Source organism: Pan paniscus, chromosome 12 (genome assembly GCF_029289425.2).
Source record: "Pan paniscus chromosome 12, NHGRI_mPanPan1-v2.0_pri, whole genome shotgun sequence".
In the NCBI taxonomy this organism is placed as follows: Eukaryota; Metazoa; Chordata; class Mammalia; order Primates; family Hominidae; genus Pan; species Pan paniscus.
In genome coordinates this window covers 123,257,013-123,279,261 of record NC_073261.2, presented here as the reverse complement: position 1 = coordinate 123,279,261, position 22,249 = coordinate 123,257,013, and the positions used below count along the sequence as shown (strand labels likewise).

At 45.0% G+C, this 22,249-nt stretch overlaps 1 protein-coding gene and 1 long non-coding RNA gene across 9 annotated transcripts in view; both read right to left on the bottom strand.

The window, feature by feature from the left end:
* Positions 1 to 22,249, bottom strand: part of EIPR1 (EARP complex and GARP complex interacting protein 1) — a 176,672-nt gene that overhangs the window by 34,097 nt on the left and 120,326 nt on the right. The gene's annotated exons all lie outside the window — the stretch shown is intronic.
* On the bottom strand, positions 6,043 to 10,228 carry LOC134728628 (uncharacterized). Its single transcript, XR_010109235.1, has 2 exons — positions 10,083 to 10,228; positions 6,043 to 8,704 (listed from the first exon to the last, which is right to left on the bottom strand). It is a non-coding gene; the product is annotated as an uncharacterized LOC134728628 (long non-coding RNA).

Below are 22,249 nucleotides of genomic sequence, written 5' to 3'. Positions count from 1 at the left end.
GGAAGTCATTATGTAAAACTATCTATAGGTCCAATGAAGACAAATTTGGAAAATACTGCTTCAGATCATACTGTTGGTTTTCTCCCCCCTAGATTTATTGAAGTGTCCTTGACAAATGGAATTTGTGTATATTTAGGTAGTACACTGTGATATATGTGTGCGTGTGTGTGTGTATGACAGGGTATTGCTTTGTCACCCAGGCTGGAGGGCAGTGGTGCAATCACAGCTCACTGCAGCCTTGACCTCCTGGGTCCAAGCAGTCCTCCCACCTCAGCCTCTCAAGTAGCTGGGACCGCAGGCACATGCCACCCTGCTTGGTTAATTTTTAAATTTTTTGTAAAGACAAGCTCTCCCTACATTGCCTAGGCTAGTCTCGAACTCCTGGGCTCAAGCAATGCTTCTGTCTCAGCTTCCCAAAGTGCTTGAATTAGAGGCATGCGCCACCACACCTGGCCGCAATGTGATGTTTTGATACGCACACACATTGTGAAATGACTGCCACAATTACACTAATAACATATCCATCAACTCATATAGTTAACCCCCTTTTTTGTCATGCAAACACTTAAGATGCACTCTCTTAGCCAATTTCAAGTACACAATACACTATTATTAACTACAGTTCTCGTGCTGTACATGAGGTGTCCAGAACGTATTCATCTTATAAGCTGAACGTTCCTAACCTTTGACCAGCACCTCCCACTTTCCAACCCCTCCCACCAGCCTCTGGTAACCACCATTGTACTCTTCCTTTCTAAAAGTTTGACTTTTTCAGATTCCACAGGTGAGATCGTGCAGTATTTATCTTTCTCTGTCTCATTTTACTTAGCATAATGTCCTCCAGGTTCGTCCATATTGTTTCAAATGGCAGGACTGCCTTCTTTGTAAAGACTGAACAATATTCCACTGTATATGTATCTACCACAATTTCTTTATCCCTTCATCTGTCAAATGGACAATTGCGTATTTTCTATATCTTGGCTACTGTGAATAAAGCTGCCTTTGACATGGAGGTGCAGGGATCTCTTTGAGCTAATGATTTCATTTCCTTTGGATATATACCCAGAAGTGGGACTGCTGGGTTGTAGTTCTATTTTTAATTTTTGAGGAACCTCCAAACTGTTTTCCATTATGTTCATTCCCACCTTGAATATATAAAAGTGTTTCCTTTTCTCCACATTCTCCCCAAGACTTATCGTTTGTCTTTTTCATACTGGCCATCCTAACAGGTGTGAGGTGATGTCTCATTGCAGTTTTGATTTCCATTTTTCTGATGGTTAGTGACGTTGAGCACGTTTTCATATGCCTATTGGATATCCGTATGTCTTCTTTAGAAAAATGTCTATTCAAGTCCTTTGCTCATTTTTAAACTGGGTTATTTTGTTTGCTTGTTATCGAGTTGTATGAGTTCCTTATGTATTTTGGATATTAATCCCTTATTGGATGTATGGTTTCTTCCACTCTGTACGCTGCCTTTTCATTTTGTCGATGTTTCTTTTGCTGTGCAGAAACTTTTAAATCTGATGCACTCTCATTTGTTTATTTTTGCTTTTGCTGCCTGTGCTTTTGTGTCTTATCCAAAAGATCATTGCCAAGGCCAATACTGATAAGGTTTGGCTTGGTGTTCTCACCCAAATCTCATGTCAAATTGTAATTCCCAGTGTTGGAGGAGGGGCCTGGTGGGAGGTGATGGTATCATGGGGACAGGTTTCTCCCATGCTGTTCTCATGACAGTGAATAAGTCCCACGAGATCTGATGGTTTTATAAAGGGCAGTTCCCCTGCACATGCTCTCTTGCCTGCTGCCATGTAAGACATGCCTTTGTTCCTCCTTCACCTTCCCATGATTGTGAGGCCTCCCCAGCCATGTGGAACTGTAAGTCCATTGAACCTCTTTTTCTTTATAAATTATCCAGTCTCAGTTATGCCTTTATTAGCAGCATGAAAACAGACTAATACGGTAAATTGGTACTGCAGAGAGTGAGGCACTGCTGTAAAGACACCCGAAAATGTGGAAGTGACATTAGAACTGGGTAACAGGCAGAGGTTGGAACAGTTTGGAGGGCTCAGAAGAAGACAGGAAAATGTGGAAAAGTTTGGAACTCCTACCTGGAGACTTGGAGGGCTCACAAGACAAGAAGATGTAGGAAAGTTTGGAACTTCCTACAGACTTGTTGAATGTCTTTGACCAAAATGCTTACACTGATATGGACAATGAAGTTGAGGCTGAGGTGGTCTGATATGGAGAACTGGAGTAATGGTCACTTGCTATGCTTTAGCAAAGAAACTGGTGGCATTTTGCCCCCACCTGAGAGATCTGTGGAACTTTGAACTCAAGAGAGATGACTTAGGGAATCTGGCAGAAGAAATTTCTAAGTGGAAATGCATTCAAGAGGAAGCAGAGCATAAAAGTTTGGAAAATTTGCAGCCTGACTATGTAACAGAAAAGAAAAAACCATTTTCTGGGGAGAAATTCAAGCCTGCTGCAGAAATTTGCATAAGTAACAAGAAGTCGAATGTTAATCACCAACACAATGGGGAAAATTTCTCCAGGGCATGTCAGAGACCTTCATGGAAGCTGCTCCCATCACAGGCCCAGAGGCCTAAGAGAAAAAAAATGGTTTCACAGGCCAGGCCTACGGCCCCCCTGCTCTGTGCAGCCTTGGGACATGCTGCCCTGCATCCCAGCTGCTTCTGCTCCAGCTGTGGCTAAAAGGGGCCAAGGTATAGCTCAGGCCATTGCTTCAGAGGGTATAAGTCCCAAGCCTTGGTGCTTCCACATGGTACCGAGCCTGTGGGTGAAAAGAAGTCAAGAACTGAGGTTTGGAAACCTCTGCCTAGATTTCAGAGGATGTATGACAATGTCTGGATGTCTAGGCAGAAGTCTGCTGAAGGGGCAGAGCCCTTATGAAGAACCTCTGCTAGGGAGTTGGAGCCCCCACACAGAGTGCCCCACTGGGGCACGGCCTAGTGAAGCTGTGAGAAGAGGGCCACCATCCTCCAGACCCAAGAATGGTAGATCCACCAACAGCTTGCACTGTGTGCCTGGAAAAGCTGCAGACACTCAATGCTGGCCCATGAAAGCAGCCAGTCGGGTGTACCCTGTGAAGCCACAGTGGCAGAGCTGCCCAAGGAATCTGGGAGCCCACCTCTTGCATCAGCATGACCTGGATGTGAGACATGGAGTCAAAGGAGATCATTTTGGAACTTTAAGGTTTAATGACTGCCCTATTGGACTTTCAACTTGCCTGGGGCCTGTAGCCCCTTTGTTTTGGCCAATTTCTCCCATTTGGAATGGGTGTATTTACCCAATGCCTGTACCACCATTATATCTAGGAAGTAACTAAGTTGCTTTTGATTTTACAGATGCATAGGCAGAAGGGACTTGCCTTGTGTCAGATGAAACTTTGGACTTGGACTTTTGGGTTAATGCTGGAATGAGTTAAGACTTTGGAGGACTGTTGCAAGGTCACGATTGTGTTTTGAAATGTGAGGACATAAGATCTGGGAGGCGGAAGGTGCAGAATGATATGGTTTGGCTGTGTCCCCACCCAAATTTCATCCTGGATTATAATCCCCACAACCCCCACATGTGAAGGGCAGGACCAGGTGGAAATAATTGAATCATGGGGGCAATTTCTCCCATGCTGTTCTTGTGATAATGAGTGAGTCTCACGAGACCTGATGGTTTTATCAGCATCTGGCATTTCCCCTGCTTGCACTCACTCCATCCTGCCACTCTGTGAAGAAGGTGCCTGCTTCTTCTTTGCGTTCCACCATGATTGTAAGTTTCCTGAGGCCTCCCCAGCAATGTGGAACTGTGAGTTAAGCCCTTTTCCTTTATAAATTACCTAGTCTCAGGTATGTCTTTATTAGCAGCATGAGAACAGATTAATATACCCTAGTCAAATGCTGAATTAATAAAGTCACATTTAGGGGAAAGTACATGACACAGAAATTATTTTTGATGAGAATTTCAGCTGGAGAATGAACAGAGCAGTTGACAAGGAATAACAAAATCTTGCAGTTGTTGTCCAGTCCAGCTTCCTAGAAGTGAGCATGAGCCACTGGTATAAAATATTTGTAAAATCAACCAGAAAAGATTTTCCTGGTGATCCACACATTTTGTTAGAATAACGGAATGGTAAGAAAGTCACTCCTTGAAACCAATAAAAGCACAAGCTTTTGCCTATCACAGCCAGGTTTACACTTAGTGTGCCTGCTGCTTTAGCACATCCTAACACAGTTATTCTCTCCTTGACATCCTTAATTCCTGTATTATCAGCTGAAGTCGGTGTCTTTCCAGGGCAATAACACCAAAACAGTGATGTTTCATCAGCAACACAGACTCATTCTGGCATGAGATTTTCAACAGCTTTGAGCTTGGCAAGCATGCCAATAAATTTCTTCACTGCTTCGTGATTAGCAGATGTTTTATCACCACACATCTTTTAAAATTTAATGCTGTGTCTTTTCTTACATTTCTGCAACAAGGCTGTTGAATGTTCACAGTTCCTTTCAATTTTCAGTTCATCGTGATAGATCTTTGCTTGTTTCATAAGCAGTATTCCATTAAGTGGCAGGTGTTCACTGCAATGCTGATGAATCCACTCTTTCAATACACAATTAGGATCTTCATTTTTTGCTTTATGCAGTGCTTTTCTATTTTTCATTAACGTCTGTTCATTACTTTCAGCACAGATCTTCAACGGTTTATCCTTCTGTTTCTTCAGCTCATGTATGGTGGTCATTCCAATGTGGTACTCTTCTGTTTCACACTTACATCACTGTCCAGTTTCTCCAACAGCATGACTTTCTGTGCTATAGATAAATACAAATGCTTCCTTTTTTTCTTATCACTATTACTCACAGGGGTATCTGCTGACCTTTTTGACATTTTCAACACTATCTTTACATCACATAAGAAGACAATTCTTCCCCATCCATGAACACTGAACATTTTTCCATTTGTTTGCATCTTCTTCAATTTCTGTTATCAATGGTTTATAGTTCTCAGTGTACAGGTGTTTCACTGGCTTGGTAAAAGTTATTCCTGAAAATTTTATTTTTTTTTATTTGTAAATGGAACTGTTTTCCTAATTTCTTTCTTGGATAGCTCATTGTCAGTATATAGAAATGCAAAGAATAAGCAAAAAACATGGTGAGTAATGCACACACGTCTTGGCCATGTGGAACACTGTAGGGAAACTGCCATTGGCACATCCAGCCTGCACACATGACATTTTCTTACTCTTTGTGGGTGTGTGTGGGGAAATCTGGGCGTGTGCAGAAAAGATATGCTGCAGCTGAAGGGGGTGGGAGGATTCTTTTCCCATTGGGGATGCTGAATAAACTGTGTGTTGTGGGTCTGCATTTTGACTATAATCCACCACATGAGGTTAGGTGTAAAATTTTCCACTTGTGGCATCATATTCATGCTCAAAATGTTTCAGATTTTGGAGCATATAGGATTTCAAATTTTCAGATCACAGAGACACAACTATACCATTTACTGAAGAGACTTTTTCCCATTGTGTATTCTTGGTATCCTTCTCAAAGGTTAGTTGACCATATACGTGTGGGTTTATTTATGAGCTTTCTATTCTGTTCCATTGGTCTATATGTCAATTTGTAATTTCATATTATCCTGTTTCTATTACAGTAGTCTTATGATATAAGAAATTAGGAAGTGTAATGTCTTGGGCTTTGTTCTTCTTTCTCAAAGTCTACTTATTCAAGGTATTTTGGGGTTCCATATGAATTTCAGGACTTTGTTTTCTGTTTCTATGGATAAATGCCATCAGAACTTTGATGGGGATTGCATTGAATCTGTAGATGATTTTGGGTGGTATGGACATTTTAACAATATTAATTCTTCCCATCCATGAACACTGAACATCTTTCCATTGGTTTGCATCTTCTTCAATTTCTTTCACCAATGTTTTATAGTTTTCTGTGTACAGATCTTTCACTGCCTTGGTAAAAGTTACTCCTAAGAAATTTATCCTTTTTGATGCTGTTGTAAATGGAACTGTTTTCTTAATTTCTTTTTTGGATATTTCATTGTCAGTATACAGAAATGCAACTGATTCTTGTATGCAGATTTTGTATCCTGCAACTTTACTGAATTTGTTTACTGATTCTAACAATGCTTTAGTGGAATCTTTAGGGTTTTCTATATTAGGATCATGTTGTCTACAAATACTTTTTCCTTTCTGATCTGGATGCTTTTGCCTTTTATTTCTTTTTCTTGCTTAATTCCTCTAGTTAGAACTTCCAGTTATTATGATGGATAGAAGTGGCAAGAGTGGGCATCCTTGTCTTGTTCCTGATATTATAAGAAAAGCTTACAACTTTTCAGATGTTAGTTGTTGGCTAACACACATGCCATATATGGCTTTTATTATGTTGAGGTAAATTACTTCTATATCTAATTTATTTAGAGTTTTTATCATGAAAAGATGTTGAATTTTGTCAAATGCATTTTCTGCCTCTACTGAGATGCTTGTATGGTTTTTGTCTATTTTGTTAATGTGGTGTATCACATTTGCTGACGTGGGTATATTGAAGCATCCTTGCATCTGAGGGACAAATCCCCCTTAATAATGGTATATAATCCTTTTACTGTACTGCTGTATTTGGTTTACTAATATTTTATCGAGGACTTGCACCTACTTTCATCAGATATTCTAGCCTGTAATTTTCTCTTCTAGTAGTGTCTTTGTCAGGCTTTAACATCAGACTAATGCCGGTCTCATAAAATAAGTTTGGAAGTGTTCCCTCTTCTTAATTTTGTGGAAAGAATTTGAAAAGAACAAACATTAATGCTTCTTAAAATATTTCGCAGAATTCAGCAGTGAAGTCATCAGGTCCTGGGCTTTTCTTTGTTGGGAGATTTTTGATTACTGATTTAATTTCTACTCATTGTTGATTTATTCAGATTTTCTATTTCGTCTTTATTCAGTCTTGGTAGGTTGTATGTTTCCTCTATTTCTTCTAGGTTATCCAATTTGTTTATGCATAATTGTTCACAGTAGTCTCTTATGATCCTTTGTATTTATGTGGAACCATTTATATTGTCTCTTATTTCTGATTTTGTTTGTGTTTTCTCACTTTCCTTAGCCTCACTAAAGGCTTGTCAACTTCTTTATCTTTTCGAAAAGCAGCTCTAAGTTTTGATATTTCAATTGCTTTTCTCATCTCTATTTCATATATTTCTGCTCTGGGTTTTGTTATTTCCTTCCTTCTGCTAACTTTGGGCCTAGTTTGTTCCTTCCTCTAGTCCCTGATGTATAAAGTTGAGTTGATTATTTGAGATCTTTCTTTTTTTCTTCATGTAGGCATTTATTGCTATTAAATTCCTTCTTAGACCTGATTTTGCTGCATCCCATCATTTTGGTATGTTGTGGCTCCATTTTCATTTGCCTTAAGATATTTTTTGATCTCCTGTTTCAATGTTGGTCTCCTTTTAGTTATTTTAGGCTTTTTGGCTAGAATTTACGTCGAGGTGCATCATCCGTCTTTTGCCTGCTTCACTGAGCACAGGCCAGTTATGACCCATTTCAACACTGTTAGGACAGCATCACACTCACTCTCCTCTCAGGGGAGAGCCAGCTCCCCCATGCTGAACAGGCCTGAATAGGGTTTGCTTTCATGAAAATTTAGTCAGCAGCCCCGTGGATGGTTATCTACTCCGTCTCTGTTTCTGTGTGTGTCCCTGTCTGCACTGGCTTCTCTCCTCTCTCAACCACCCTGAAAAGCACATACACTTAGATGTAACGAGTTTTGCTAACAAAATAATAAATAGCCCTAAGTGGGCATTAAAGGAGTTCTCCTCTGAGTAAAACACAAGAAGCCTCTTGCCTTTGCGAAGTCTCACGTTAAGCTGTATTACTTTACACTGTAAACGCAAAGTCATATATGCCCATTAAAAAGTTTAAAACTTTAGAAAAGTAGAAGTCTCTCACACTCCCACCCACAGATGATAACTACTGTTAAGTGATTGATATGCAGCTTTCCAGGTCTTTTCTATGCATACAGTGGTATGTATAATACAATCATAATCATTACTTACAAAAATGTGATCAGGCTATTAATGTTATTCTGCAACTTGCTTTTTTTTTTAACTTAAAATATATCCTGGGTAACTTTCCATATCAAATAGATATAATTCTTTCCAAAGGGTACACAGAATTCTATCATGTGAATTTCCATAATTTTTTAATCCAATTCCCATGTATGCCACTTCAGTTGTTTCCAATTTTTCACACAATTGATTCATACAATGAAGCAGTAAGTATCCTGGAGAAAGACTTCTTGGCACACTTTAGGGTAAGTGGTTAGAGCTATAATTGCTGGGCCAAAACACAGACATGTTTCCCAAATTGTCTTCCTAGAATGTGCATTTCCCCCGGCATTCTCAGGGACACTGGATCCCAGCCGTAACTGTGATAATGACCGTGCTGATCCCTTCCCCAAGCCAACCTCACAGGGTATGTCTTCGCTGCTTTAATCTGCGTTTCCTAACAACTAGGAAGTCTGTCCACCCGTCAAGTGTGTACCGGCTGCTTCTCACACTTCTGTGAATTGCTTCTTCATTCATTGCATCTATTTTGGAAGTCAAGCTAAGGAGCCTTCAGAGGAAAGTCTGTTGACTTGTTCTTCATCAAAGTTCCATCTGGGTAAAATGTCCAGTGAGCTGAGGCCTAAGTGGGTGAAGAATTACAGCAATAGAGAAGTTACTTACTTTTCCCTTAGAACTTTAAAAATCTCAAAGATAGGAGTCAAAGTTCTCAGCACCCTGAGCAGGTGTCAGGCTTTCTCTATAAGGGGCTCAATGACAAGTATTTTCAGTTTTGTGGGCCAGGTCAGGCTTCTGAGCTACTCAGCTCTGTCACTGTAACATAAAAGTGGCTATAGACAATATATGACCAAAGGGTAGCAGCCAGGATCCAACAGAACTTTATTTACACAAGCCGGCAGTAGGCTGGATTAGGCCCAGGGCCACAGAGTGAGGGCGTGGTGTGGATCCATATTACTGCTAGAATTAAAAATGAAACAAAACAAAAAACTTGCAGGAATGAGGGCACATGTGTTTGGCATGTCTTGTATTTTGCTGTTTTTTTAACCAATAAATTGTGGTTTGTGTCGCTCAATGTCACTGGCTGAAAATACCTAATACGTCGCATGCTTAAATTCTGAAACTGAAAAGCCAACTTTTTGCTTTAAACACGTCTGACTGAACCACTCAGAATTCCTTCTTGTTTCTCTACCTTTTCCATCTTTAACAACAGGCAAGAGTCCCCGAGAGCAGGCAGGAGTTCTCCGTGTCGGCTGGGGACATCCACGTGGGAGGGACATCGCATCAAGGCTCCGGCAGCCAGGGCCCTGTGTCACGACGCTCCACACTGGGGAGGCCCAACATGGTGAATGCACAATAAATAAGACCAGACCCAGGCTGCCAGAGCCCAGGGCCGTGGCGGTCAACACCCTGATATAAGGGGAAAAAGAAAGTCTCATCCCTCACTCCTGTTGGGGTCCCCTCCAGCCCCTGCGTCACTACAGCACACACTGTAAAAGTGCGGGAAGCTGTTGAATTATAAGCGGCAGCATTCACAAAACTGAGCACCACTCCGTGGAAGCCTCTGCAGTCTCTCTCCAAGCCCTGCCCTTGCGCTGGAAGATGCTCCTACTTTGCACAAGAGACCTGCTCTCTTGAGTGTCAAAATCCTGTGCTTTGAAATAAGTGTTCATCTCTGAGGTCACAAGGCCATGGCCTCCAAAAGACACTCCAGAGAGTTTAGCTAACCGGCTGGTCCCGGGCCTGTGGCCACATCCCTAATCTGTCATCAGTTTTTCCTTGCTGGGATAGGAACTTGACTCCTCAAGAAAATAGCTTTCTCTTTCATAAAAGGTGAGAAAAGAATTTCAGCAAGGTAATTATCCTGCCTTTTAAGTCTGTGTGTGTTTTCCACCGGCAAGTTAGAACAGTTTCAGACTAACATGCAAACTTGCACATCAAAAACTCTGGAAGATGCAAATTGAAAAGGAAAAAGAAAATGACAACCTCTGATGGCTGCTTACCTGTTATTCACTCACTACCCTCTTCAAAGATGTATGAGCCAGATGAGCGCTACAAATGACTTAAAAAGGTGATGCCGACACGGAGCCACAGGAATAGGTCACATCCCCTCAGCTCCTCCCTCTTCTTGGCCTCCACCGGCCTTCATCTGAAGAATAAGAGCTATGACCATCTGCACAGCAGTAGGTGGCTTCTGTGTTACCAAAGGTTTCCTTTAGAAACACAAACATGTGTGGACGCAGGTGCGTGCACACACACACACACACACACGTGCGCGCGCACACACACACACACACCCCAATAGCCAGAGCTCTCAGCGACTTCCCAAGGTGACTGGCAAGTGCTCAAGTGGGCCAGGTCCTTCAGGTCCACGCGACAGCACTGCCTAATTTTTCAAAGCACCCGACAAGCGTGGAAACCTTGTGGTGCTCCTGCAATTACAGCTCTTTGAAGAAGTCTCAAATGAACTTAATTCAACTCTAAGTTTTTGCAAAACTTATTTTAAGATTCCACACATTTATTATAGAATGCAGGATTTTAAAGGCTTATCACATAATACAAATGAACAAAATTACCAGAAAGGACATCAAAATCCTTTTCTTTGAGCAATAATTCCTTGTTATTAATCAGATTTCCTGGTATTTATTGACCCATGTCAGCACTTGGTCCAGAGGTAAAGAATGCCCCAAATTAGCACCCATCACCTGACCATTGCATCCTAAGCTCTGCATGAAAGCTGGAGCTTTACGACAGCCCTCCCTCCCAGTGAGACCCTCGGAGCAGGACTTAGGTGGAGAAAAGTGGGTTTTGCCAAATGAGCACTAGTAATCACGGTAAGAGCGACATCAACACCCGGGCACTCCTGTTGACATGCTAAGAGCGCCTCCACATGCATGAAGGTGCTGGCACCACACCATCCTCCCGCCACCTAGAAATGAACAATCACAGCCCGCAGCACAGAACTGAACAACCCTGTGAGGCAGGGAGGCTGTCATGACATCGCCGTACGTGTATTGTATGTTAAAGTCTACAGAATACTGTTATATCCACCAAGAATACGTGGGAAAAAGCATGAACTGCACAGGAAAACAATGATTAAAGATGGGAAACTGGGCTCAGAGAGTTCTGTTAAGGAACCTGGCCAACATGGCATCTCTGGCAAGTCAGGAACAAATCCCAGTCCTCATCCTTGTCCCTCGCTGCCTGGCCCAGGGACATGAGCAGAGGCTGGGACTGATGAGAGCCATGAGAGCTCAGCCCAGGTGATGACTTCACTCAGGAAGACATGGGGATCTGTGAGCAATGCCCAAGGACCTGGCTGAAAACCACACCTGAGAAAGGTGACTACAGGGCCAGGGCAGGACACAACTCGGGCCAGGGAACAGAAGGGACGCAATCGTGGGCAAGACCAGGCAGGCCAGGTACCGTTTCAGGACAGGATCCCAGAGGGCCAGCTTCACTGTAGGTGGCACCCAAGGCGTCTGCTCGGTGCAGGCCCTGGGCTACCTGGACAGCATTCTTCTTCTCACACTGACTGTGAGCCTAGGAGGTGACTCCTACGCTCTTCCTTATTGTACAGATGAGGTAACAAACACAGAAAGATGAGTGACCAGCCCCAAATTAAAAAGCTATAAATGGCAGAGCTGAGAGTCAACCAAGGGCTGGCTCAGTATCTTGAGGTCTGCACGTGGCCTGAAAGCTCACAATTTTCAGGAAGCTTGTTGGCTTCAATATCACCATTAGGCAAAAGGACTAAGGAAACACTATCTGGTACCTTCAAAGCTGCTGACTATACTGATTTGTACCATGTTAACACACGAGAAAAACAAAGCCGGGTGGCTGTGATTTCCTACGGTGGCTGCAGCCGCCGCCACAGCTCCTCACAAGGCACACAAAGACGCACCCAGGGAGGGATTAGACCGAGTGATCCCCACACAGGTCCGCCTGGGAGATGGGGAGGGCGAGGAGAACTGTCCAGAAAAAACCACAAATCATTAACCTGAGGAAAGAAGATCTGACCTTTCAGGATTAAGCTGTATTTTGAAAACTACACACACACACACACCATACATATGGCAGTCCTGCCTTATCCAGTTTCGCTTTCCACAGTTGCAGTTACCTGACGTCAGCCAGTCTAAAAATAGGTGAGTACAACAAGATATTGGGAGACAAGGAGAGAGAGAGACCACATTCACAGAACCTTTAGTCCAGTCTATTGTTACAGGTGTTCTATTTTATTAGCCATTACTGCATTGAGCTCTTACTGCATCTAATTTGTAAGTTATACTTCATCATATGTATTGCACACAGGAAAAAGCACTGTACGTCTAGGGTTCCACACTATCAGCCGTTTCGGGGTCCGCTAGGGTCTTGGAACAGGGACTGCTGTATGACTAAGAGCACAGATCACACGGAACGCGCTAAGAGGAGAGCACGGAACGGCATGGCAATTACATGGAACGCGCTGAGAGGCAAGCGTGGAACGCTGCAGCACATGAGTCTGCAGCAGCCTGGAAGGATTGAGCCCTTGGTGCCTGCATCTCTCTGAGCCTTGGTTTCTGCTTCCGTCCAGCGGGGAGAATAGCAGTAAACTGACATTACAGGTTTGGGATGGTCAACAGTCAACACTGAGAACAGGCCCGCACACGGCTGCTGTTCAATAAGCCCTCGCTGTTATCAGACGCGATGAGATCTGTGCTCCTCAGGCTGAACGTGGTGCTGCCCTCCACGGGGATTTGAGAAATCCAAGGGGTGAAGGACATTTCTGGTTTCACAAACCTTCCTAATGTGCAAACAGCTTCAACGACAAAGGCTTATCTCACCCAAATGCCAACAGCCTCCCTCACGAAAACCGTAAAAGCTTCTTGAAAATTTGGCTGGACACTGAAATGATCACCTTTGCACGCACCAAAAAAATTCCATGGAGATATATTTTAAGAAGAAAAAAACCTCCAAGAGATGTCTAAAACTCAATGTTTCATCTGTTCCGAAAGGCATCCAAACTCAATCATGTGCGGCCATCCTACCCGCATCTTACCCAGCAGCTCAGGACCGGAGTCACCAACACAGCTTTCCGGAGGTGCTCTTCCACCTACATCGGCCAGCTGGGCCTCTCTTGTCTCCCTCCATGGGCTGGTGACACTCCAGAGCCGTGGGAGGTCCTGTTGCCTGCACAGGTGATTCCCGTCCCAGAGCCCTGGGCTGTGGGTCCCTGTGGGGATGCTGATTGTTCTCTTCTGCTTTTAAGGCTAATGCACAAAGTGGGGGACCTTCCTCACATTCCCTCTCTCTCAGATGCCATACACCATGCACACCCCACTGCCACTGTGACCCAGAGTGCAGCCTTCCTCCTGGTCTTCCCACTGTCAGGAGAATTTAGAGACTTTTGTTTTCACAGAGGAAGCGTCCAATGTGGAAAATTAACTCTGAATAACTTCAGGGTATGAATCAAGGGATGCCTTTGAACGTTCGCCGTTCATTTCTGAAAGGGTTCATCTTGCAGTCTCTGAATTACATGAGCGTGAAGAGAAACGAGCTTGCTTTCCATGCTGCAAGAGGCCAACCGGCCACATCATCCGCATGCCCTGAGATTCCCAGACAAGACGGGCAAGGACAGCGGGCCCTCCGGCTCCTTACATTCACCGTGCCACTCACCGTCCACTACCTAGCCTTGGAAAAGATTGCGTTAAGAAGGGAGCCAGCCAGCCTGGGATGGAGAAACTCCCAGAGGCTTCCTTCTAGGACTATCTAAGCTCGGCGTGAAGTCTCTGGGAGAGCCTGGAAGGGGAGAGCATGTTGAAGGAAAAAGAAAACACACAAAAACCCACAGTCAACAGATGAGGTGCCACGGCCAAGGATGGGACGCAACCTGGCTCTGCCCGGCCGCCTGCACAGCAGACCCCACCTGGCCACTGGGAGAATCTGAGAGTGGATCGACAGGGACAAGGAGGCGCCAAGGGTCTGGGACCTCTGGGGACAGGCCCCATCAGGCTGTGTCCTCCCCCTTCTCAATATTACAGGTGGGTATGGGCCAGTTCACAAATTAAAATATGTAAGAAAAGCAAACAAAACCCCGCAGGTACACACAGAAGGGAGAGCAGATAAAAGCCGCCTTCACACAGGAAATACGGCTGGGGAATCTTCCAGCACAGACAACCCAGGCTCACTTTCTTAGTAAAATGACCATCTCTGTGCTTGATGCACAGACGCTTAGACACAGGAAGGAGGCTCAGTGTGCCGGCAGTTTTGTCTTCTGATTTGGCCATGAGGTGGGTCCGTCTTCTGATTTGGCCATCGTGCGTCCACTCTGCATGGACATCCAGGGTGCCTGTTTGCTTTCCACGTGTGGCCCTGCCCTCAGCACGGCGCAAACCCTCAGGGCATCCCTTCCTGGCTGCTCATTAAACCCCTTTCCACGTGTGGCCCTGCCCTCAGCATGGTGCAGACCCTCAGGGTGTCCCTTCCCGGCTGCTCATTAACCCCCTTTCCACATGTGGCCCTGCCCTCAGCACGGTGCAGACACTCAGGGCATCCCCCTTCCTGGCTGCTCATTAACCCCAACCTAGGCTTCTCCTAACTCTTATTTTCTTTCCATCTCCTTCCTTACATATATGGGTCTCTGGTCCTATGACATGTATTCACATATAAAGCTTCAAACACATAAACAGGTCTCTTTGTTCTTCTCCAGGGTGATGTGAAACTAGAACACTGGGCAAAGCCAGCAGACCCTTCCTAAAGCAAAGCCAGCAGATCCTTCCCAAGGAAAGCCAGCAGACTCTTCCTAAAGAAAGAAAAGCCAGCAGATCCTTCCTAAGGAAAAGCCAGTAGACCCTTCCTAAAGCAAAGCAGCAGATCCCTCCTAAAGCAAAGCCAGCAGATACTTCCCAAGGAAAGCCAGCAGACTCTTCCTAAAGAAAGCAAAGCCAGCAGATCCTTCCCAAGGAAAGCCAGTAGATCCTTCCTAAAGCAAAGCCAGCAGACCCTTCCTAAAGCAAAGCAGCAGATCCTTCCTAAAGAAAAGCCAGCAGACTCTTCCTAAAGCAAAGCCAGCAGATGCTTCCTAAAGAAAATCAGCAGACTCTTCCTCAGGAATAGCCAGCAGATCCTTCCTCAAGAACAGCGAGCAGGTCCCTCCTAAAGCAAAGCATTTTGAAGGCACCTCCGCAGAGCTGAGATGCAGATGCCATGAGGTAATCCATGGGGGCCGAACTGCCAGGCAGAATTATGGTAGGGAGAGCTCCTTTATCGTATCTTTCACTATTTATCCATGGGTGATACATCTGGAAATAACTGCTGTTATTTTATACGTAGCAATCCCTATAATCATTACTGTTTGCAGTATACCTTGGAATAACTGGAGTATGCAAAGTGCAATAAAAAGAGAATTTCTATTTTATCATGGGCCATCACCATGAAACTAGTGCCATAAACATGAGAAAATAACCTAGAATTTCTGCAATACTCGCTACTCCAAACTAAGACGTTTATTTCTTTGTTCGTAAAAATCACCCACTTTTCTGCTTTATCGCTCTCTCCCACTGAATTGGAGAGGACATAAAACCATATGAACAAGTCAGGAATGAGGTGGCACACACCTGATGTGAGTATGCAGCGTCCCTTCATTGCCACTGAGAGGAAGGTGCTGGAAATGGGCTGTCTGTGTCAATAAGCCCAGATAAACTGAAACAAGCAAATAACAAGCTGAACTTCTTTGAGGCATTCACAAGGGTCATCATCGTGGGGTATGGTCCTAATTCGGCAGGTTTCATGCTGATCGAACAAAATGTATACTTTTCTTCTTCAAATAAGTGATTCTAAAATGAGTGATTCACCATTCTGGACTCTGGCACGTGGGGTGGGGATAACTCTAGGGACACCAAGAAATTCTCAGAACAACCTCAACACAAAATCGACTACATTCGATGGTGTGCAGATGCCTCCTAGCCCTGCCGTCATGTAGGATGGGAAGGGGAGGTACCAGGACAAATGGCAAGAGGCACAGCTCCTAACAGAACAGGAGCCCCCGACTCGACACCACGGACCAGGCAGCAGCCACCGACAGCTGGAAGACTGAGATTTCAGGCCCCCGACTCCACACCCACCGATGGCTGGAAGACAGAGATTTCAGGCCCCCAACTCCACACCACGGGCCTGGCAGCAGCCACCAATGGCTGGAAAACAGAGATTTCAGGCCCCCGACTCCACATCCACTGACGGCTGGAAGATAGAGATTTCAGGCCCCCGACTCCACACCCACCGACGGCTGGAAGACAGAGATTTCAGGCCCCCGACTCCACACCCACCGACAGCTGGAAGACAGAGATTTCAGGCCCCCGACTCCACACCCACCGACGGCTGGAAGACAGAGATTTCAGGCCCCTAACTCCACACCACACACCTGGCAGCAGTCACCAATGCCTGCAAGACAGAGATTTCAGGCCCCCAACTACACACCCACCGATGGTTGGAAGACAGAGATTTCAGGCCCCCAACTCCACACCCACCGATGGCTGGAAGACAGAGATTTCAGGCCCCCGACTCCACACCACACACCAGGCAGCAGCCATCGACGGCTGGAAGACAGAGATTTCAGATGGCGTGGAAGCTTGTGCTCAGACTAAGATTCCAAATGCTTCCTAAAACTCAAGTTTATTACTGTACTGAAGAAGGAGAAGCCTTAAGAAAGATATGTATCTATCCAATGATGGTGATTATGTCATTGCTTACCAGTTGAACTTTGAGAAACCCTTTTAAAAGAGAATGTAATGAGTTATTTCCCCAGCTTACAAATCGTTTACAACACACGGACTTGGCAATGTGGTTAATTTCTTCCTGCTTGCAAAGCCACAGTAAAGCACGTGACAGCTTTCCACACGTGCAAGAAGTATGAAAAAGGAAACTCCGCGAATCACACCGTTCAGCCCCCAGGCTCCCTTTGATCAAATCTGCAGATGTACAAGTTCTTTATGTTGGGACCTATGGAATACTTCCAGGAACAGAATCATGTTTCTATGCTTCCTGGGAACGCTTTCTGACAGGCAAGCATGGAAGTTTGACACTGGGTAACTCAGTTATTAAAAGTCTGTGTTTACTCAGACATCTCTCACTGGGACAAACGTATAGCTCCATCAACCAAATAACCCCGTTTAAAGTCTGACAGAAAGCAAAAGGAAGATACAGGCTGCGCATGAGGGGAATGGCTTTTTTCTCCAATTTTTTTCTTTTTTGTGGAGACTGACATCAATAATTAACAGCCTAAGTATATGCTTCATAGAACTTGGGCATAGCTCAACAGAAACAAGCACTCTAACACTAAGAATTCACAAGCAAGGCCAGGCACGGTGGCTCACGCCTGTAATCCCAGCACTTTGGGAGGTCAAGGCAGGTGGATCACCTGAGGTCAGGAGTTCGGAACTAGCCCAGCCAACGTGGTAAAACCCCATCTCTACTAAAAAATACAAAAATTAGCTGAGTGTGACGGCCCACGCCTGTAGTCCCAGCTACTCAGGAGGCTAAGGCAGGAGAACTGCTTGAACCCAGGAGGCAGAGGTTGCAGTGAGCCGAGATCGCGCCTCACTCCAGCCTGGGTGACAAGAGTAAGACTCCATCTTAAAAAAAACCCAAAATGAAATTAAATTAAAAATTTTTTTAAAAAGTTTAAAAAGAATTCACAAGCAAAACCAGGACCATTTATCAGTGTGTAGGCAGAAAAACAACGGCCCTAATCACCCAGCCCTCCATTCCTCAAAACCCTATCCTCTGGTGGGAAATAGGCCACAACCCGGGCAAGCCTGTCCTTGGGGCAGATATGGGCTGTGACGTACAGGGCATGGCTCTGCTGTGACGTCCAGGACATGGCTCCATGCTGGAGGCCTCACAGTCCTGACTCTCCATCCCACAGAGGGTTGGAGGAGCACAGCCAGGGCTCAGAATGTCCTTTTGACGGACAGAACTCACACCAGCCCCAGGGCTCACCTGTGTCCTCTCTCGGGTTCACATGGTGTCTCCTCTCTAAGGCTGTGACAACCCAGGCCCACAGGGGCTCCCTCACTGCAGAGCTCCTCCCAGGATGCAGGTGGGAGAGCACGGCTGCATCAGCAAAGGACTTCCAGGGAAACGTTAACATATCAAACAGTCTTCTCCCTGGGTCTTCTCAGCAAGTGCAAAGATAGCCTCTGAATTATCACACATTTCTAGGTAAAACGTGCTGTCTCAAACCTGAACAGCAGTTTGGTCTCCTTTTTCTTCTACTTCTTTTTCTCCTCCCTTGACCCCTGTTTATTAAACATAGAAGAAAAGTCAACTCTACTTAAAATTCCTTACATGCAGGGTTAGTATACCTTCAGGCATAACATTTTAAAATTATTTAAACTTCAAGTTTAAATATCACAAATAGAATTTTGAAAAACTTATTCTGCTATGTTCTTGTTGGAAGCCCCCCCACCCCGTCAAGAATTCACATGTGGAAATTCTAATCCCCAAAGTGAAAGTATTAGGAGTCAGAGCCTCCGGAAGGTAATCAGATCATGAGGGCAAAGCCTTGGCAAACAAAATCAGTGCCCTTTATCAAAGAGGCCTGAGGGAGCTCCTTCTTCCCTTCCACCACGTGAGGACACAGCAAAAAGGAGCCATCTGTGAACCACGAAGAGGGGCCTCACCAGACACCAACTCAGCCAGCGCCTTGATCGTGGACTTCCCAACCTCCAGAACTCATAACAATGAATTTCTGCTGTCTGGAAGCTACCTGGTTTATGGGATTGTGCTAAAGCAGCCCAAATGGACTAAGGCGTTTTCTGAGCCATTCGCCTGGACACACCGATCTGCCTCTCTTTACCTAAAACACCCATTTGCTTCATAAAAGGATCAACAAAAACATACTTTTGAACCACATTATTTAATGGAAATTGAACTAAAATCCTAGGGGAGATAGGAATTTCTCTTGCAATATAAGTAATTATCTATATTTTCTGCACTGTATAGATTTTTGTATTATGACTCTTCCTAGAATAAGTTGCGCCTGTACTTTGCATTTTACTAAAGTATTTTCTCATCATCTCCTTTCTAATAATTAATTTTAATAACATTTATATGGGGCAAGGGAGACTCTGATAACCATTCCTTATTTTATTTTATTTCATTTATTTTACTGTATTGTACTGTATTGTACTGTATTGTACTGTATTGTATTGTATTGTATTTTTGAGATGGGGTCTTGCTCCGTCACCCAGGCTGGAGTGCAGTGGAGCAATCTGGGATCACTGCAACCTCCACCTCCTGAGTTCAAGTGATTCTCCTGCCTCAGCCTCCTGAGTACCTGGGATTACAGGCAGCCATCACCGTGCCCAGCTAATTTTTGTATTTTTAGTAGGGACAGGGTTTTGCCATGCTGGCCAGGGTGGTTTCAAACTCCTAACCTCAGGTGATCCACCCGCCTTGGCCTCCCAAAGTGTTGGGATTACAGGCATAAGCCACCATGCCCAGCCTCATTCCCCATTTTAAATGGAGAATTTAAACAAACTTGAAAGAAGACATTTTTCTATTCTCCTGTAATAACACAAGTTGTTCTTTTCCTGCACAAACTAAGGGATGTTAGGCATCATTCTGAGCTCCTTTGGAAAGCTAATAGACAACTCTGCTCAGGAGCCAGTAACCAGGAAAGCATGCCAGTGTGAGGCACTTCACACCTAAGCGCATCTAGGCTGGCTAAAGCCAACCAGCACTGATGTAAACCTTTCTTACAAGAATCTGGGCCAGGTGCGGTGGCTCACACCTGTAATCTCAGTGTTTGGGAGGCCGAAGTGGGAGGACTGCTTGCACCCAGCAGTTTGAGACTAGCCTGAGCAATGTAGGGAGACCTCATCTCTGCCTAAAATTTAGAAATTAAGACCTCATCTCTACATAAAATTTAAAAATTAGCCAGGCATGGTGGTACACACCTGTGGTCCCAGCTTTGCAGGAGGTTGAGATGGGAGGATCACGTGAGCCTGGAAGGCCGAGGCTGTAGTTGAGCCGTGATCACACCACTGCACTCCAGCCTGAGTGACAAAGCCAGACCCCGTCTCAAAAAAAGAACCTAATAAATCTTCAGTGGCAATACTGCCATAATCACGGACAATTCCCTACTCTCCTTAACAGCAGAATCATATCATAGGGTCTCTGAGACTTTCGAGCACATTTTCTTACTACTTATCCTCAAACACAACATTTACAAAATGGGAAGGATAGCTATCAGTTCACTCCTCTTTGTAACATTTAACCTGAGCCAATTTCCACTGTTCTGTCATACTAAACTAAAATGAGGAAAAATGAAGAGAGCTGAAGCCAAATCCTGCTTTTTGAACAAAATGCCTCCCGTGCCTGGAGGAGCCACACACACTGCTTTCCTTCCCCCTGCCTCAATACCGCCTTCTGTGCCCTTTTCTTTTCTTCTGATAATAATCTTAACACGTACACCCTGCTTTCCCAGGTAATGCTAAATGCTCTCAGCCTGTCTGGCATTTCACTGTGATATTTACCTCCATCTACACTGAGGGGATTGTCTTCCCCCAGAAATTGGCTCAGATGGCACACAGAGATCAGCTGGCCACCATGCAGGTGACGGGTACTTGGACGTGTCAGAGAAACACACAGCGTGTGGAGTGCAGCCTTGCTCAGCTCCAGCCCACAGGACTCCTCCCTGTAGCCTCCTCCCTGCCGGGGTGGTAGCTGTATGGGAGGGAGAGAGGAAGAGAGGGAGGAAGGGAGGGAGAAAGGGAGAAACGGAGGGAGGGAGGGAGGCAGGGAGGGAGGGAGGGAGGAAGGGAGGGAAGGAGGAAGGGAGGGAAGGAGGGAGGGAGGGAAGGAGGGAGAGAGGGAGGGAGAGAGGGAAAGAGGAAGGGAGGGAGAGAGGGAGGGAGACAGGGAGAGAGGGGAAGGAGGGAGGGAGGGAGAGAGCGAGGGAGAGAGGGAGGGAGAGAGGGAGGGAGAGAGGGAGGGAGGGAGGGAGGGAGGGAGGGAGGGAGGGAGGGAGGGAGGGAGGGAGGGAGCTGTCGCTGTCATTCACTTCACTCCCATCCCTCAAAAGCTTCTTATTATGGATTCTAGTAACTTTGCCTTTAAAGGAGATTTTCATCATCCAAGAAACAAGGCGATTTCTAGGACGACTCTTGATATACCACTTGGGAAACGGAGCACAACAAGAATGCGCCGAGGTTTCCATTATTTTGACGTTGCTTCCACTAGCCAGCAGGGAGCATTAATCTACAGTGAAGGTGCATAACTCTTGAACAGCTGGAGAGCCTCTTTATCATCAAAGGGCGATGGAAAACCATAAAATTACCCTGTTGTGGCTAATCAGCCATCGAACCAATGGTGATGATGATGCATTGTGGAGACACCACATCCCAACTTCACAGCAAGCCGACACAAGAGAACAGTACTTGCAGAAGATAATTACCTCCTTCCTGCTCTTACCTGCAGAGTTCCAGGAAACCTCCCCTTTATCAGGGCTCCGAAGGGCACTGGTGTAAACATGAGCTGGGTAGGTGCAAAGTGCTGGGAAGCATTAGAGGATGTGGTGGGTCCACAGTCAATTGCTCATTATTCACTATCAATATGTACACTCTACATATTGATAAGATGCATTTAGCTATCAGTTTAATCATTGACTCAGGGAGAAACCTAATCCTTTAATAGAAGAATAACCATATACAATATTTTTAAAAGGTGTCCTAAAGAAACCTTTCTTATCTACTCTTGGAAAGTAAAAATTTGTTATCAATTATAAGGGTGATGTTGGTATTCATCTCATTTAGCCTCAATTTCTGTAACAGTCAAAGGGTAGAATTTTATTAATTCTTCTTATTTATCTGTAGCCCATCTTTTCCAGAAAGAATTTAAGGGAGCGACATAGTTGAGATGTTTGTCCCCTCCACATGTCATGTTGCAATGTGATCCCCAGCGTTGGAGGTGGGGCCTGGTGGGAGGTATTGGGGCATGGGGGTGGATCCCTCATGAATAGCCTAGCAGCATCCTCTTGGTGGTGAGTGAGTTCTCGCACAGTTAGTTCATACACAATCTGGATGTTTAAAAGAGTCTGGGGTCCGGGCGTGGTGTCTCACGCCTGTAATCCCAGAACTTTGGAAGGCCGAGGTGGGTGGATCACCTGAGATCAGGAGTTCAAGAGCAGCCT